This window comes from Pleurodeles waltl, chromosome 8 (assembly GCF_031143425.1).
Source record: "Pleurodeles waltl isolate 20211129_DDA chromosome 8, aPleWal1.hap1.20221129, whole genome shotgun sequence".
NCBI classification, from domain to species: domain Eukaryota; kingdom Metazoa; phylum Chordata; class Amphibia; order Caudata; family Salamandridae; genus Pleurodeles; species Pleurodeles waltl.
The window spans coordinates 699,902,212-699,920,667 of record NC_090447.1 but is presented as its reverse complement, the minus strand read 5'-3'; the positions used below and the strand labels follow the sequence as shown (position 1 = coordinate 699,920,667).

Here is an 18,456-nt window from a genome sequence, read left to right as displayed (position 1 = left end):
TTCAAGAACACCATTCGATGCATCGCCACCAATGAAGACACCTCACCCCCTCATGGAACACCTCAATTTCCAACTACAAACCTATTCCAAAATTACTGTAATAGGCACCCTTGTATACAGAATCCCATTACCCTAACTAGCCTTCTAAAACACCATCCCCCCCCACATCATCGTTCCACTAGCCATCGACTCCAACCACTGCATTCTACTCAGACCCCAATTTCCAAATCAGCAACGCAAACGACACCAACTCCACCACCTACCTCGAGAACTTGAGCAACATAGGCTTCATCCAATTAGTCAATGTACCCACACACAATGCCAGACACTCTCAACCCACTCTTCACCTCGAATTACCGAGCCCGATTCAGCCACATCACAGAAAACTTTCCTGGTCCAACCACAGCATCATCTACTTCACCATTGCTCACACCCAACACCACCACCAGGACCCACAGAGCAGACCACCGCAGCTGGAGCAAAATAACTGAATCGCAGTGGACACAGGTCCTCAGCTCATCGAAATCCAAGGCCTCATCCGGCCTCAACCAGGCCATCCTGAACTTCTTGTGGCTCACCAAATGGGCACTCAGTTGCCCTGCTGAAACTAGCCAGAACCAACAAAACCTCTACAAATGCCAGCTGGTACACCCCAGCACTTAAAGCCACCAAGAGCAGCTGATACAAACTTGAGACAATGGCGATCCACCAGGAATCCCTCCGATAGAACAGCCCACAAAGCAGCCCTCAGCAACCACCACAGGCAACCCAAGGAGGCTAAGAGCGGCCATCTTGACTCACAGACTCAGCATCCAACCGCACAAAATATTTTTTTCAAATTAATCAAAGAATACTCCAAGCCAGTAGCCGGAGAACACAATCCACCCCTCTCAAGAACTTTGCAACACCCTCTCAGACTACCCCCACAGCAATATTTCCACCATCTACAACTTCGACCCCCAACCCACAATCTCAACCTTCATCTCTCTCGACCCCACCCTCCTCCAGCACACACCAACAGCATGATCTCCACAAGTGCACCGCTCACCACTTAATGCACCTCAGCCATCATATAATCTATTCACTCCAGTTCACTCACCAACTCATGCCTCCCCCATGACCTGTTCAATCTCGGAACCAAACTCATCAGCACGGACCTCACCAGCTTCCTCAACAACTCCATCATCTTAGTAGTTTTTCCAGACAAATGGAAACATGCGGAAATCGAATTCCACCTGAAAAAACCCTCCGTCAACCCCAACAAACAGGAATTAGCGACCTCTCGCTCGCTCCTCCCCTACCAGGCCAAAAGTACTTGAGAAGGACTTCAGCAGCTCACCAGCTAACTGGAAGAAATACACTTAGTGGACACCTCCCAATTAGGTTTTTGTTCCAACCACAGCACCAAGCCCAAACTCATCGTCACCACGGACTACATACATCAGAGCCCTCAACTGCAGGGAAACCACCGTCCTGATCCTCCGACCTATCAGCCACAATCAACCCCATCCCCCTCCAAACCCTCGTCAGACTACATCACTAATATAAAAACACCCTCAAATGGTTTTCCTCCTTCCTGACAGGACGCACTAAGAGCGTCCGACTACCCCCTTTCACCTCCACACCCAAGCACCTCTTTTGCAGTGTACCCAAAGGCTCTTCCCTCAGCCCCTATAGGGCTCCGCCCCACCCCACCGACATTATTAGATCCTACAAACTCATCACTTCCAACACAAACAATACTCAATTGATCGTCTCACTTACCAAAGACCTCTCTACCATCAGAACCAACTCTTGCAATGCAATGACCACCGTAGCAGACGGGATGAACACAAACTGCCTGAAGCTAAACTCCAAAAAGAAAAGTCCTGATCTTTGGGATCATAGCTGGTGGCCAGCCGAACTCGGACTTACTCCTGCGCATACAGACCATGCTCGAAACCTTTACCTCATCTGCGACAGTGAGCTGACCATGAAACAGCAGATCAACACAGTCTCCTCCTGCTTCCACACCCTCTTCAGATAGACACCAGCAAAACCATCTCCCAGGGCCTCGCCAGCAGCCGCCTCGACTAAGGCAGTGCTCTCTACGCTGGAATATCCTCCCAGCTTCTACAGAGGCTCCAGACAATACAAAACAGCACCGCCAGACTCATCCTGGATCTTCCCAGGTGAGCCCACATCACCCCAACCTGAGTAACCGCCACTGCCTCCCAGTCCAGAAAAGAGGTCATTTCAGGCTCCTCACACATGTCTACAAAGTCCGACACAATCAAGGACTGGACTAAATCAACCACTGTCTACACTTCCAACCCACCAGGCACCTGCACTCTTCCTTGCTAGCACTCACATACACACCCAGAATCCAGTGCAGCAGTGGCCGCTCTTTCCTACATAGCTGCCAAGGCCTGCAACGACCAATCCCTCCCCCACCAAACTGCACCCTCACTGGCAGACTTCAGGAAGAGAGTAAAGACCTGGTTCTACAACAGAGATATCACAGCCAGCACCCAGAAATCCCCAGGGTTGACAGCAACATGCTCTACAAATGACTTTCAACAGCAAAAAGGTACAGGCTGAAATAGCTGTCAAACATCCCTTTAAAGCCCTAATATTGTCCTTTATCCTTTAGAGAAATTACAAATCTTCGAACTTGAACGACGTCAGCTAGGAAGGCAATGTGTTTCAGTTAGTATTGAGGACACAAGTCTTGTGACTATAATGAACTATTCACTGTTAAATTCTATGGAGAATACCACAATGACTTAGCTGCTTATGTGAGGCCCTGCTTCTGCACCAATCTTAGACCCTCATTATGAGTGTTACTTTAAAACTCCTCTGTATGCAGTAACTACTTTTTACTTTACATACAGAAAATATGAATAAAACACCATTTTCCTCAGATACATTTTGCCAGATCTAACCTGCCATAATTTTGCAGGGAGGCAAGCGGAGTCCACGGTTATCAGAGTGATAATTATTGCATCAAAAATGTCATGATGAAGGAATTAGAACAGAGACTGAAGAACTGCTCTGTTAAATGAGAGGGAAGGCCAGTGACCAGCAGGAAGATCCAGTTGACTGATGCATGTCTAGAGGTGATTTTAAGCATGTGATGCACTGGATTCTCAGGATGGCAGGGTGTAAGAGACAAGTCTTACAACAGAAGACAGTGTGAAGTCACACTGAAACAGCAAAGGGCAGGTACTTTTAATGTCAAGTGTAGGAAGGTGCCTCGTTTGACATGGCCACCCCGCAACACTTTTTGCCTGGTTTCTGGTGCAATTTCGTCTTAAAGTGCACTGGGTCCCTGCTAAACAGCTCCCCCCCCCCCCCCCCCCCCCCCCAGTGCCAGATCTTTCCTTAAAACTGCACAGTCGTTTTTCCCAATTGGCAAACATTTAGGTGCCACTGTAAGTACCTACGTACTGGTACCCCTGGCACCTAGTGCATGGGGTAAAGGAAGGCCCCAAAGGCTGAAGCACAGACTGTGCCACCCTCAGCGACCCTCTCACTAAGTTCACACAGTTCTGCCTTCGTAGGCAGAGTGTCTTGGTGCAGACCTAAAGGGAAAACACATGGCGCACACAGCCTGTGTGCCCAGTCCCCCTGCACACTGCATGCAATATATGTTAAGTCAACCCTCTGGCAGGCCTTAAAGCCCTAAAGGAAGGGTGCATTATATCACATGTGAGGACATACTGGATTGAGCAGCTATGCCCCTGCGGTCTTTGTCGATTCTCAGACATAGTAAGGGAACAGTGCAGCCATTTTAAGTATATGTGCTGAACACTGGCCATTATGAGTTGGTATCAAACATCTTGTACTAATAAACCCTAACTGAACCCATTGATGTATGTATTAATACATGCACTCGGGCCACCTTAGAGATGCCCCTTTGAAATCTACCAACTTCTGGAGTGGACACTGACTGGACAGAACCAGTGCAGCCACTTTAGATAGAGTTCTGGCCCCTTAAGATGAGATCCAATGCTCTCAAGGGCTCAAAACAAAGGGCTGCTATGGGCAGAAGTGTGACTTCCTCTCCCAGGCAGAATGGACATTCCAGGGTGGGGATTTTCAAAGGCCTTGCTGCCTTTTGAAATGCAACCCACACCTCTCTGAATGGTGTAGGAGGCCAACCCTCCAATTGCTGACCCACTTTTGGCAGCAGGATGGGCAGAAAAAAAAAAAAAAAAGGGAAAATTCAGAGGAGTGCACACTTCATTCAAGTCCCACCCCTAGGGTGGACAAGCAAAAGTGGACACTACTGTTTAAATTCCTCCATCTTGCATGGAAGGAATTAGGCCAATAGTGGTCATAGGAAGGGTGTAGTCACCCTAAAGGCAAGTAGCCCATTGGCTACCACTTGACACTTCCTCTAACACCCCTAAATTCAGTATTTAGGTGGCACCCCTGAACCCTAGAATTAGATTCCTGTTGACTCAAGAAGAGCCAGACACCATAGAGGTCGCTCAGCAGAGAAGACTGAAGACACCAACTGACTTGGCCCCAGCACTAATAGACTGTCTGCAGCCTTCAAAGAACTTGCGCCCAGAAGACAACTGTCGTGCAGCCCAGCAACCTCCAAAGCTATGGGAGGACTGTCTGCCTTTAATGAACAAGAACTCCTGTTGACACCAGACCTATCCAAAAGAAACATCTCCAACGAAGAAAGAAAGAAATCTGCCTGATGAACCATGACACTGCCATCTGGAACCACCTCTGCACCAGACGTTCACGGCCAGAGTTCAAATGCCCCCCCCAGTCCAGTGAAGGTTCCCCAGCACTTCTGACCCAGAGTCAATTGTGGGCTGACCCCTGTCAGACTCCACAGCAACGACTGGAGCCTCAATCCAAGGGATCCACCCCTGACCGCGACCTGCTGGTTAAGCTGTTTGACAGCAAAAGACACCTCTGCACCCAGATCCTGGGGAGCTAGACCGGTGGTGTTTCTACAACCCCTAACATCTTAACTTACCTGGGCAGCTGTGTGTTGACCTCTCCCGGCCTCATAGCCAGAGCCTGCAGCTTGTTTCTGAAAGTGACCTCAGGCATTGACTAACATTGGGAGCACAATGCTGTGTTGCACTCTGCACTCTGCACCCAGCCACCCCTATGCCGCTGAGGGTGTAAGTCTGGTGCTGCCTTGTGGTCCCCCTTGCTTTTACCCCAGGAGATCCACCCATGACCTCACTCTACTGACCTGTAAGCAGCGCTGCAGAACATACAACACGGTCTCTATTGGATTGCATTGGGTGCCCGCCCAACACTTAGTACACTGCACCCAGCTGTCCCTGTGCCACTGAGGGTGCAAGTTTGGTGCTGCCCTGTGCACAACACGCAGCCCCCAACGTGCCTGCTTTGAAGCCCCTGGAGACCAACCTCCGACACCACCTGTACTTACCTATGAATAGCACATCATAATTCCAACCACCTCTGCCCCCCGCCAGAGTCTCCACTGACTAATATTGGGTACAGACTTTGACTTGGACCTTGGCACCCAGCAGCCCCTGGCAGCTGTGGGTGCACACTTGGTACCAACCTGAACCTTGCCCAGTGCTAGCCTGAAACCCTGAATACTTAGGTAAATTGTGTACTTACCCGTGAAACTACATTCTTGTTGTCCATCCACAGGTCAACACTCTGAAAAGTCTATTTTTGAAACAGCAAAGTATTTTTAATTTAAAAACTGCTTACCCTATAATGAAGTTGTAGGAAGTTGGCTCTGTATGTGCTATTTCAAAGTAAGGAATAGCATGCACAGAGTCCAAGGGTTCCCCTTAGAGGTAAAATAGTGGTAAAAATAGATAATACTAATGCTCTATTTTGTGGTAGTGTGGTCGAGCAGTAGGCTTATCCAAGGAGTAGTGTTAAGCATTTGTTGTACATACACAGACAATAAATGAGGTACACACACTCAGAGACAAATCCAGCCAATAGGTTTTGTTATAGAAAAATATCTTTTCTTAGTTTATTTTAAGAACCACAGGTTCAAATTTAACATGTAATATCTTGTTTGAAAGGTATTGCAGGTAAGTACATTAGGAACTTTGAATCATTTCAATTGCATGTATACTTTTCAAGTTATTCACAAATAGCTACTTTAAAAGTGGACACTTAGTGCAATTTTCACAGTTCCTGGGGGAGGTAAGTTTTGGTTAGTTTTACCAGGTAAGTAAGACACTTACAGGGTTCAGTTCTTGGTCCAAGGTAGCCCACCGTTGGGGGTTCAGAGCAACCCCAAAGTTACCACACCAGCAGCTCAGGGCCGGTCAGGTGCAGAGTTCAAAGTGGTGCCCAAAACGCATAGGCTGCAATGGAGAGAAGGGGGTGCCCCGGTTCCGGTCTGCTTGCAGGTAAGTACCCGCGTCTTCGGAGGGCAGACCAGGGGGGTTTTGTAGGGCACCGGGGGGGACACAAGCCCATACAGAAATTTCACCCTCAGCAGCGCGGGGGCGGCCGGGTGCAGTGTAGAAACAAGCATCGGGTTTGCAATGTTAGTCAATGAGAGATCACGGGATCTCTTCAGCGCTGCAGGCAGGCAAGGGGGGGCTTCCTAGGGGAAACCTCCACTTGGGCAAGGGAGAGGGACTCCTGGGGGTCACTTCTGCAGTGAAAGTCCGGTCCTTCAGGTCCTGGGGGCTGCGGGTGCAGGGTCTTTTCCAGGCGTCGGGACTTAGGTCTCAGAGAGTCGCGGTCAGGGGAAGCCTCGGGATTCCCTCTGCAGGCGGCGCTGTGGGGGCTCAGGGGGGACAGGTTTTGGTACTCACAGTCGTAGAGTAGTCCGGGGGTCCTCCCTGAGGTGTTGGTTCTCCACCAGCCGAGTCGGGGTCGCCGGGTGCAGTGTTGCAAGTCTCACGCTTCTTGCGGGGAGTTGCAGGGTTCTTTAAAGCTGCTTCTTGAAACAAAGTTGCAGTCTCTTTGGAGCAGGTCCGCTGTCCTCGGGAGTTTCTTGTCGTCGTCGAAGCAGGGCAGTCCTCAGAGGATTCAGAGGTCGCTGGTCCCTTTGGAAGGCGTCGCTGGAGCAGAGTTCTTTGGAAGGCAGGAGACAGGCCGGTGAGTTTCTGGAGCCAAGGCAGTTGTCTTCTGGTCTTCCTCTGCAGGGGTTTTCAGCTGGGCAGTCCTTCTTCTTGTTGTTGTTGCAGGAATCTAATTTTCTAGGGTTCAGGGTAGCCCTTAAATACTAAATTTAAGGGCGTGTTTAGGTCTGGGGGGTTAGTAGCCAATGGCTACTAGCCCTGAGGGTGGGTACACCCTCTTTGTGCCTCCTCCCAAGGGGAGGGGGTCACAATCCTAACCCTATTGGGGGAATCCTCCATCTGCAAGATGGAGGATTTCTAAAAGTTAGAGTCACCTCAGCTCAGGACACCTTAGGGGCTGTCCTGACTGGCCAGTGACTCCTCCTTGTTGCTTTCTTTGTTCCCTCCAGCCTTGCCGCCAAAAGTGGGGGCCGTGGCCGGAGGGGGCGGGCAACTCCACTAGCTGGAGTGCCCTGCTGGGCTGTGACAAAGGGGTGAGCCTTTGAGGCTCACCGCCAGGTGTCACAGCTCCTGCCTGGGGGAGGTGTTAGCATCTCCACCCAGTGCAGGCTTTGTTACTGGCCTCAGAGTGACAAAGGCACTCTCCCCATGGGGCCAGCAACATGTCTCTAGTGTGGCAGGCTGCTGGAACTAGTCCGCCTACACAGACAGTCGGTTAAGTTTCAGGGGGCACCTCTAAGGTGCCCTCTGGGGTGTATTTTGCAATAAAATGTACACTGGCATCAGTGTGCATTTATTGTGCTGAGAAGTTTGATACCAAACTTCCCAGTTTTCAGTGTAGCCATTATGGTGCTGTGGAGTTCGTGTTTGACAAACTCCCAGACCATATACTCTTATGGCTACCCTGCACTTACAATGTCTAAGGTTTTTTTTAGACACTGTAGGGGTACCATGCTCATGCACTGGTACCCTCACCTATGGTATAGTGCACCCTGCCTTAGGGCTGTAAGGCCTGCTAGAGGGGTGTCTTACCTATACTGCATAGGCAGTGAGAGGCTGGCATGGCACCCTGAGGGGAGTGCCATGTCGACTTACTCGTTTTGTCCTCACTAGCACACACAAGCTGGCAAGCAGTGTGTCTGTGCTGAGTGAGAGGTCTCCAGGGTGGCATAAGACATGCTGCAGCCCTTAGAGACCTTCCTTGGCATCAGGGCCCTTGGTACTAGAAGTACCAGTTACAAGGGACTTATCTGGATGCCAGGGTCTGCCAATTGTGGATACAAAAGTACAGGTTAGGGAAAGAACACTGGTGCTGGGGCCGGGTTAGCAGGCCTCAGCACACTTTCAATTGTAAACATAGCATCAGCAAAGGCAAAAAGTCAGGGGGCAACCATGCCAAGGAGGCATTTCCTTACACAACCCCCCCCAAACGAAAGAGGATGAGACTAACCTTTCCCAAGAGAGTCTTCATTTTCTAAGTGGAAGAACCTGGAAAGGCCATCTGCATTGGCATGGGCAGTCCCAGGTCTGTGTTCCACTATAAAGTCCATTCCCTGTAGGGAGATGGACCACCTCAACAGTTTAGGATTTTCACCTTTCATTTGCATCAGCCATTTGAGAGGTCTGTGGTCAGTTTGAACTAGGAAGTGAGTCCCAAAGAGGTATGGTCTCAGCTTCTTCAGGGACCAAACCACAGCAAAGGCCTCCCTCTCAATGGCACTCCAACGCTGCTCCCTGGGGAGTAACCTCCTGCTAATGAAAGCAACAGGCTGGTCAAGGCCATCATCATTTGTTTGGGACAAAACTGCCCCTATCCCATGTTCAGAGGCATCTGTCTGCACAATGAACTGCTTAGAATAATCTGGAGCTTTTAGAACTGGTGCTGAGCACATTGCTTGTTTCAGGGTGTCAAAGGCCTGTTGGCATTCCGCAGTCCAGTTCACTTTCTTGGGCATTTTCTTGGAGGTGAGTTCAGTGAGGGCTGTCACAATGGATCCATATCCCTTCACAAACCTCCTGTAATACCCAGTCAAGCCAAGGAATGCCCTGACTTGAGTCTGGGTTTTTGGAGCTACCCAGTCCAGAATAGTCTGGATCTTGGGTTGGAGTGGCTGAACTTGGCCTCCACCTACAAGGTGTCCCAAGTAAACCACAGTTCCCTGCCCTATCTGGCATTTGGATGCCTTGATAGAGAGGCCTGCAGATTGCAGAGCCTTCAAAACCTTCTTCAGGTGGACCAGGTGATCCTGCCAGGTGGAGCTAAAGACAGCAATATCATCAAGATAAGCTGTGCTAAAGGACTCCAAACCAGCAAGGACTTGATTCACCAACCTTTGGAAGGTGGCAGGGGCATTCTTTAAACCAAAGGGCATAACAGTAAACTGATAATGCCCATCAGGTGTGGAGAATGCTGTTTTCTCTTTTGCTCCAGGTGCCATTTTTATTTGCCAGTACCCTGCTGTCAAGTCAAAGGTACTTAAGAATTTGGCAGCACCTAATTTATCTATGAGCTCATCAGCTCTAGGAATTGGATGAGCATCTGTCTTGGTGACAGAATTGAGCCCTCTGTAGTCCACACAAAACCTCATCTCTTTCTTTCCATCTTTGGTGTGCGGTTTGGGGACTAAGACCACTGGGCTAGCCCAGGGGCTGTCAGAGCGCTCAATTACTCCTAATTCTAGCATCTTGTGGACTTCCACCTTAATGCTTTCCTTAACATGGTCAGACTGTCTAAAGATTTTGTTCTTGACAGGCATGCTGTCTCCTGTGTCCACATCATGGGTACACAGGTGTGTCTGACCAGGGGTTAAGGAGAAGAGTTCAGGAAACTGTTGTAGGACTCTCCTACAATCAGCTTGCTGTTGGCCAGAGAGGGTGTCTGAGTAGATCACTCCATCTACTGAGCCATCTTTTGGGTCTGATGACAGAAGATCAGGGAGAGGTTCACTCTCTGCCTCCTGATCCTCATCTGTTACCATCAACAGATTTACATCAGCCCTATCATGGAAGAGCTTAAGGCGGTTCACATGGATCACCCTCTTGGGGCTCCTGCTTGTGCCCAGGTCCACCAGGTAGGTGACCTGACTCTTCCTTTCTAGCACTGGGTAAGGGCGACTCCATTTGTCCTGGAGTGCCCTGGGAGCCACAGGCTCCAGAACCCAGACTTTCTGCCCTGGTTGGAACTCAACCATTGCAGCCTTTTGGTCATACCAAAACTTCTGGAGCTGTTGGCTGGCCTCAAGGTTTTTGGTTGCCTTTTCCATGTACTCTGCCATTCTAGAGCGAAGGCCAAGTACATAGTCCACTATGTCTTGTTTAGGCTCATGAAGAGGTCTCTCCCAGCCTTCTTTAACAAGAGCAAGTGGTCCCCTTACAGGGTGACCAAACAGAAGTTCAAAGGGTGAGAATCCTACTCCCTTCTGTGGCACCTCTCTGTAAGCAAAAAGCAGACATGGCAAGAGGACATCCAATCTCCTTTTGAGTTTTTCTGGGAGCCCCATGATCATGCCTTTTAATGTCTTGTTGAATCTCTCAACTAAGCCATTAGTTTGTGGGTGGTATGGTGTAGTGAATTTGTAAGTCACTCCACACTCATTCCACATGTGTTTTAGGTATGCTGACATGAAGTTGGTACCTCTGTCATACACCACCTCCTTAGGGAAACCCACTCTGGTAAAGATACCAATGAGGGCCTTGGCTACTGCAGGGGCAGTAGTCGACCTAAGGGGAATAGCTTCAGGGTACCTAGTAGCATGATCCACTACTACTAGGATGTACATATTTCCTGAGGCTGTGGGAGGTTCCAGTGGACCAACTATGTCCACACCCACTCTTTCAAAGGGGACCCCCACCACTGGAAGTGGAATGAGGGGGGCCTTTGGGTGCCCACCTGTCTTACCACTGGATTGACAGGTGGGGCAGGAGAGGCAAAACTCCTTAACCTTCTGGGACATATTGGGCCAGTAGAAGTGGTTGACTAACCTCTCCCACGTCTTGGTTTGTCCCAAATGCCCAGCAAGGGGAATATCATGGGCCAAGGTCAGAATAAACTCTCTGAACGACTGAGGCACTACCACTCTCCTAGTGGCACCAGGTTTGGGGTCTCTGGCCTCAGTGTACAGGAGTCCATCTTCCCAATAGACCCTATGTGTTCCATTTTTCTTGCCCTTGGACTCTTCAGCAGCTTGCTGCCTAAGGCCTTCAAGAGAGGGACAGGTTTCTTGTCCCTTACACAGCTCTTCCCTTGAGGGTCCCCCTGGGCCCAAGAGCTCAACCTGATAAGGTTCAAGCTCCAAAGGCTCAGTTCCCTCAGAGGGCAGAACTTCTTCCTGAGAAGGGAGGTTCTCTTTTTCTGACTGTGTTGCAGTTGGTTTCCCAACTGACTTTCCTTTTCTCTTGGTAGGCTGGGCCTTTCTTCCAGACTCCAGCTCTACTTTTTCACCCTGTGCCTTGCATTGTGCTCGTGTTTTTACACACACCAGTTCAGGGATACCCAGCATGGCTGCATGGGTTTTTAGTTCTACCTCAGCCCATGCTGAGGACTCCAGGTCATTTCCAAGCAGACAGTCTACTGGGATGTTTGAGGAGACCACCACCTGTTTCAGGCCATTGACCCCTCCCCATTCTAAAGTTACCATTGCCATGGGATGTGCTTTAGTTTGATTGTCAGCATTGGTGACTGTATAAGTTTTTCCAGTCAGGTATTGGCCAGGGGAAACCAGTTTCTCTGTCACCATGGTGACACTGGCACCTGTATCCCTCAGGCCCTCTACACTTGTCCCATTAATAAAGAGCTGCTGCCTGTATTTTTGCATGTTAGGAGGCCAGGCAGCTAGTGTGGCTAAATCCACCCCACCCTCAGAGACTAGAGTAGCTTCAGTGTGGACCCTGATTTGCTCTGGGCACACTGTTGATCCCACTTGGAGACTAGCCATTCCAGTGTTACCTGGATTGGAGTTTGGAGTGGAACTTTTCTTGGGACAGGCCTTGTCTCCAGTTTGGTGTCCAGACTGACTACAGTTTCGACACCAGGCCTTTTTGGGATCAAAGTTTTTACCCTTGTACCCAGGATTGGTTTGTGAAGAGGCTCTGGGCCCACCCTCCTGTGCAGGTTTTTGGGGGCCTGTAGAAGACTCTTTACTATTTTTATTTTTGGCTGTCTCACCACCCTTCCCCTGGGGAGGTTTTGTGACCCCTTTCTTTTGGTCACCCCCTGTGGAAGTTTTGGACACCCTAGTCTTGACCCAATGGTCCGCCTTCTTTCCCAATTCTTGGGGAGAAATTGGTCCTAGGTCTACCAGATGCTGATGCAGTTTATCATTGAAACAATTACTTAACAGGTGTTCTTTCACAAATAAATTGTACAGCCCATCATAATTACTTACACCACTGCCTTGAATCCAACCATCTAGTGTTTTTACTGAGTAGTCTACAAAGTCAACCCAGGTCTGGCTCGAGGTTTTTTTGAGCCCCCCTGAATCTAATCCTATACTCCTCAGTGGAGAATCCAAAGCCCTCAATCAGGGTACCCTTCATGAGGTCATAAGATTCTGCATCTTTTCCAGAGAGTGTGAGGAGTCTATCCCTACACTTTCCTGTGAACATTTCCCAAAGGAGAGCACCCCAGTGAGATTTGTTCACTTTTCTGGTTACACAAGCCCTCTCAAAAGCTGTGAACCATTTGGTGATGTCATCACCATCTTCATATTTAGTTACAATCCCTTTAGGGATTTTCAACATGTCAGGAGAATCTCTGACCCTATTTATGTTGCTGCCACCATTGATGGGTCCTAGGCCCATCTCTTGTCTTTCCCTCTCTATGGCTAGGATATGTCTTTCCAAAGCCAATCTTTTGGCCATCCTGGCTAGCTGGATGTCCTCTTCACTGGAGTTATCCTCAGTGATTTCAGAGTTGTTGGTCCCTCCTGTGAGGGAACCAGCATCTCTGACTATTATTTGTGGAGTCAGGGCTTGAGTAGCCCTGCTCTCCCTAAGTAGGACTGGAGGGGGTGAATTTCCCTCCAAGTCACTATCTTCGTCCTCTGAGTTGCCACCCTCAGAGGGGTTGGCCTTTTCAAACTCTGCCAAAAGCTCCTGGAGCTGTACTTTGGTAGGTTTGGGGCCCATTGTTATTTTCTTTAGTTTACAGAGTGACCTTAGCTCTCTCATCTGTAGATGGAGGTAAGGTGTGGTGTCGAGTTCCACCACAGTCACATCTGTGCTAGACATTTTGCTTCTAAAAGTTGGAATACTTTTTAAGAATCTAAAACTGGTTCTAGAATCTAATTCAAACTTTTACAAACTTTTAAACTCTAAAAGAAATGCTAAACAGGATCTAACACAAGGCCCTAGCAGGTCTTTTAAGAATTTAGAAAACTTTTCAAATTGCAAAAATCAATTTCTAATGACAATTTTGGAATTTGGCGTGTGATCAGGTATTGGCTGAGTAGTCCAGCAAATGCAAAGTCTTGTACCCCACCGCTGATCCACCAATGTAGGAAGTTGGCTCTGTATGTGCTATTTCAAAGTAAGGAATAGCATGCACAGAGTCCAAGGGTTCCCCTTAGAGGTAAAATAGTGGTAAAAATAGATAATACTAATGCTCTATTTTGTGGTAGTGTGGTCGAGCAGTAGGCTTATCCAAGGAGTAGTGTTAAGCATTTGTTGTACATACACATAGACAATAAATGAGGTACACACACTCAGAGACAAATCCAGCCAATAGGTTTTGTTATAGAAAAATATCTTTTCTTAGTTTATTTTAAGAACCACAGGTTCAAATTTAACATGTAATATCTTGTTTGAAACGTATTGCAGGTAAGTACATTAGGAACTTTGAATCATTTCAATTGCATGTATACTTTTCAAGTTATTCACAAATAGCTACTTTAAAAGTGGACACTTAGTGTCATTTTCACAGTTCCTGGGGGAGGTAAGTTTTGGTTAGTTTTACCAGGTAAGTAAGACACTTACAGGGTTCAGTTCTTGGTCCAAGGTAGCCCACCGTTGGGGGTTCAGAGCAACCCCAAAGTTACCACACCAGAAGCTCAGGGCCGGTCAGGTGCAGAGTTCAAAGTGGTGCCCAAAACGCATAGGCTGCAATGGAGAGAAGGGGGTGCCCCGGTTCCGGTCTGCTTGCAGGTAAGTACCCGCGTCTTCGGAGGGCAGACCAGGGGGGTTTTGTAGGGCACCGGGGGGGGGGGGACACAAGCCCACACAGAAATTTCACCCTCAGCAGCGCGGGGGCGGCCGGGTGCAGTGTAGAAACAAGCGTCGGGTTTGCAATGTTAGTCAATGAGAGATCACAGGATCTCTTCAGCGCTGCAGGCAGGCAAGGGGGGGCTTCCTCGGGGAAACCTCCACTTGGGCAAGGGAGAGGGACTCCTGGGGGTCACTTCTGCAGTGAAAGTCCGGTCCTTCAGGTCCTGGGGGCTGCGGGTGCAGGGTCTTTTCCAGGCGTCGGGACTTAGGTCTCAGAGAGTCGCGGTCAGGGGAAGCCTCGGGATTCCCTCTGCAGGCGGCGCTGTGGGGGCTCAGGGGGGACAGGTTTTGGTACTCACAGTCGTAGAGTAGCCCGGGGGTCCTCCCTGAGGTGTTGGTTCTCCACCAGCCGAGTCGGGGTCGCCGGGTGCAGTGTTGCAAGTCTCACGCTTCTTGCGGGGAGTTGCAGGGTTCTTTAAAGCTGCTTCTTGAAACAAAGTTGCAGTCTTTTTGGAGCAGGTCCGCTGTCCTCGGGAGTTTCTTGTCGTCGTCGAAGCAGGGCAGTCCTCAGAGGATTCAGAGGTCGCTGGTCCCTTTGGAAGGCGTCGCTGGAGCAGAGTTCTTTGGAAGGCAGGAGACAGGCCGGTGAGTTTCTGGAGCCAAGGCAGTTGTTGTCTTCTGGTCTTCCTCTGCAGGGGTTTTCAGCTGGGCAGTCCTTCTTCTTGTTGTTGCAGGAATCTAATTTTCTAGGGTTCAGGGTAGCCCTTAAATACTAAATTTAAGGGCGTGTTTATGTCTGGGGGGTTAGTAGCCAATGGCTACTAGCCCTGAGGGTGGGTACACCCTCTTTGTGCCTCCTCCCAAGGGGAGGGGGTCACAATCCTAACCCTATTGGGGGAATCCTCCATCTGCAAGATGGAGGATTTCTAAAAGTTAGAGTCACCTCAGCTCAGGACACCTTAGGGGCTGTCCTGACTGGCCAGTGACTCCTCCTTGTTGCTTTCTTTGTTCCCTCCAGCCTTGCCGCCAAAAGTGGGGGCCGTGGCCGGAGGGGGCGGGCAACTCCACTAAGCTGGAGTGCCCTGCTGGGCTGTGACAAAGGGGTGAGCCTTTGAGGCTCACCGCCAGGTGTCACAGCTCCTGCCTGGGGGAGGTGTTAGCATCTCCACCCAGTGCAGGCTTTGTTACTGGCCTCAGAGTGACAAAGGCACTCTCCCCATGGGGCCAGCAACATGTCTCTAGTGTGGCAGGCTGCTGGAACTAGTCAGCCTACACAGACAGTCGGTTAAGTTTCAGGGGGCACCTCTAAGGTGCCCTCTGGGGTGTATTTTGCAATAAAATGTACACTGGCATCAGTGTGCATTTATTGTGCTGAGAAGTTTGATACCAAACTTCCCAGTTTTCAGTGTAGCCATTATGGTGCTGTGGAGTTCGTGTTTGACAAACTCCCAGAACATATACTCTTATGGCTACCCTGCACTTACAATGTCTAAGGTTTTGTTTAGACACTGTAGGGGTACCATGCTCATGCACTGGTACCCTCACCTATGGTATAGTGCACCCTGCCTTAGGGCTGTAAGGCCTGCTAGAGGGGTGTCTTACCTATACTGCATAGGCAGTGAGAGGCTGGCATGGCACCCTGAGGGGAGTGCCATGTCGACTTACTCGTTTTGTCCTCACTAGCACACACAAGCTGGCAAGCAGTGTGTCTGTGCTGAGTGAGAGGTCTCCAGGGTGGCATAAGACATGCTGCAGCCCTTAGAGACCTTCCTTGGCATCAGGGCCCTTGGTACTAGAAGTACCAGTTACAAGGGACTTATCTGGATGCCAGGGTCTGCCAATTGTGGATACAAAAGTACAGGTTAGGGAAAGAACACTGGTGCTGGGGCCTGGTTAGCAGGCCTCAGCACACTTTCAATTGTAAACATAGCATCAGCAAAGGCAAAAAGTCAGGGGGCAACCATGCCAAGGAGGCATTTCCTTACAGAAGTTATTTGGTACAAAGCATATATAATGGTCTTGAATCTATTCTTTGAGTGCGTGTCTCATTTACTACCTCTGTGAGGTAAAACAAATGCTTAACACAAATCCTTGATGAGCCCAAATGCTCAACACTACCACAAAAAGAGCACTGGACCCATCTATTTCGGTCTCTGCAAACCTTTTTTTTTGGGGGGCGGGGGGGAGGAGATCCACTGGATTCTCTGCACAGTATACTTCATTTTAGTGCACTATATGGAGAGCCACCTTCCTACATCAAGACATTTCTTATTTTTCAAAATATTAGGGCTTCATTTACAGGGTAGTAAAATGTCCAACACCAATTGAAAAATAGGATAATCTGTGAAAACTAAACCTGGCTAGCACTTTCTGAATGCATGTTGGGTCCACTGAATTATTTATAGATCCTGTAATTTTGTTTAACATGAGCACATAGCCCATGTTATGCAATTAAGAAACTTTTTTTTGTTTTCCTGGGTCCTCGCCGTATGCTTTGCGCCAAAATGGAAGATTTAGATTTTAGCGAGAGTAGTCTTGAAAACAAAACCTGGGTCCCCGAATTCCAATAAAGATTCAGTGGGGGTCCCCAGGATCCAGTCATGATAAAGTGGTGGTCCACAGAAGGCAAAAGGTTGGGAACCACTGGTCTAGGCTACTTGGAAACTATGGCTGGCTAGGGTGTCAATTTGGTGTAGCTCAGTGGTTCCCAACCTTTTGACTTCTGTGGACCCCCACTTTAGCATTATTGGAACCCGAGGACCCCCACTGAATCATTATTGGAATCCCGAAACTCCCACTGAGTCATTACTGGAAGCCAGGGACCCTGGCATAAACACCTTCAATGATTTGTACTGCAAAACAATACACAAAAAATACAGAAACAAGCATTCCCTCAAACATATACAAATGAATTTTTTTTTTTTTTAATTGCAAACAAATAAAATACAAAAATATACTAATTTTATTAGTAAGATTAGAGTTTTCTAAAATCAATTGAAGCCACACATTGTCCACACTATATCTGTTTGATGTAACTGTACTGCTCCCACAAATCAATCTGAGGATACTAATTTAATTTTTAGCCTCCAATGTCAAATTCCTTGACATTTACAGCACGTTTAAAAAATGTCAGTTGTACATTTAGCCACTTTATTTATATATACTTTATTAATCGGTTAATGATAGTTTATTTTCTCAAGTAGTCGTGGACCCCCGGAGGCGGCTTCATGGACCCCAGACCACAGGTTGGGAACCACTGGTCTAGATGTCCCATAGATCTGGCAGGGTTAGCAGCCTGTAACAGGACATGCATCAAGGTAAGGTACCTACAGTGGGAACCTGGCAGATAAACTCCTCTCCTTTGCTAGGACTCCTGACACTGGTTTTAGCTTTTGCTATCTCTAGCAAAGTATGGGGTTAGGACGAATAATCCAACTGTACCAGATTCTGATCTTCTCTAGCTGATGGCATAGGATTCCAAGCCCTGGATCAAAGCTGAAATTACTTTAACTCCACAGGATGAGCCTGTGCACAGGCACCCAAGCGATAAAGATTCAGTTGGAAACAGAGGAGGCTCAATCTTTCTGTTGGATGAAAGCAATACACCCTTTCCTGGACCCAGATGTTGTGTTCCATATATTCCTTCATCTAAGCAGCTTGTTGGGTGACCGCTCATGTCACAAGTGGCTCATGTATACAAGTGCTAATTTACATTACTGGTGCAGCCCATTGAGGCTATCCCATGAAGGAATGCCCCCAGTAGCTGGACTTTAGTAGTCGGTGGTGCAAGGTACTCATCTTGGCAAGGGCACTTAGGCAGGTAAGCTTTCCTTGCTCCACTGCTTTATCAAGTAAGATCCACAAATGCAGACTGCAGGAAGAGTAATGAAGTGGCATTAGATGTACTCCTGGCTCTATTTTTTCATTCTAATGTACAATCTAGCAGTGCTTGAGAATCTCCTGAGCCAACGAGTTATCTTACACTATGAGTTACGAAGACCCACTGGATTTAGAAAGAATGGTACTCAACTTTTATAATCTAGGTAGAAAATAATAAATGTATTCTTGGGACAATTATGTTAATTCTTACAAACTGGTCTTCTCATCTTAGTAAATCTTTAATTCTCTACGATAAAAAAAAAAAAAAAAAAAAACTTAGCAATATTAAAAAAAGAAAAAAAGTCTGAATAATACTACATTAAAACACTTTTGTAAATGTAAATATAAGTATGTACCAACAGAAACTCCTATTTTATATTGGCAATACTACTCA

General features: G+C 48.3%; 1 protein-coding gene across 3 annotated transcripts in view; it reads right to left on the bottom strand.

The window, feature by feature from the left end:
• Positions 1–18,456, bottom strand: part of TFG (trafficking from ER to golgi regulator) — a 169,305-nt gene that overhangs the window by 38,898 nt on the left and 111,951 nt on the right. The gene's annotated exons all lie outside the window — the stretch shown is intronic.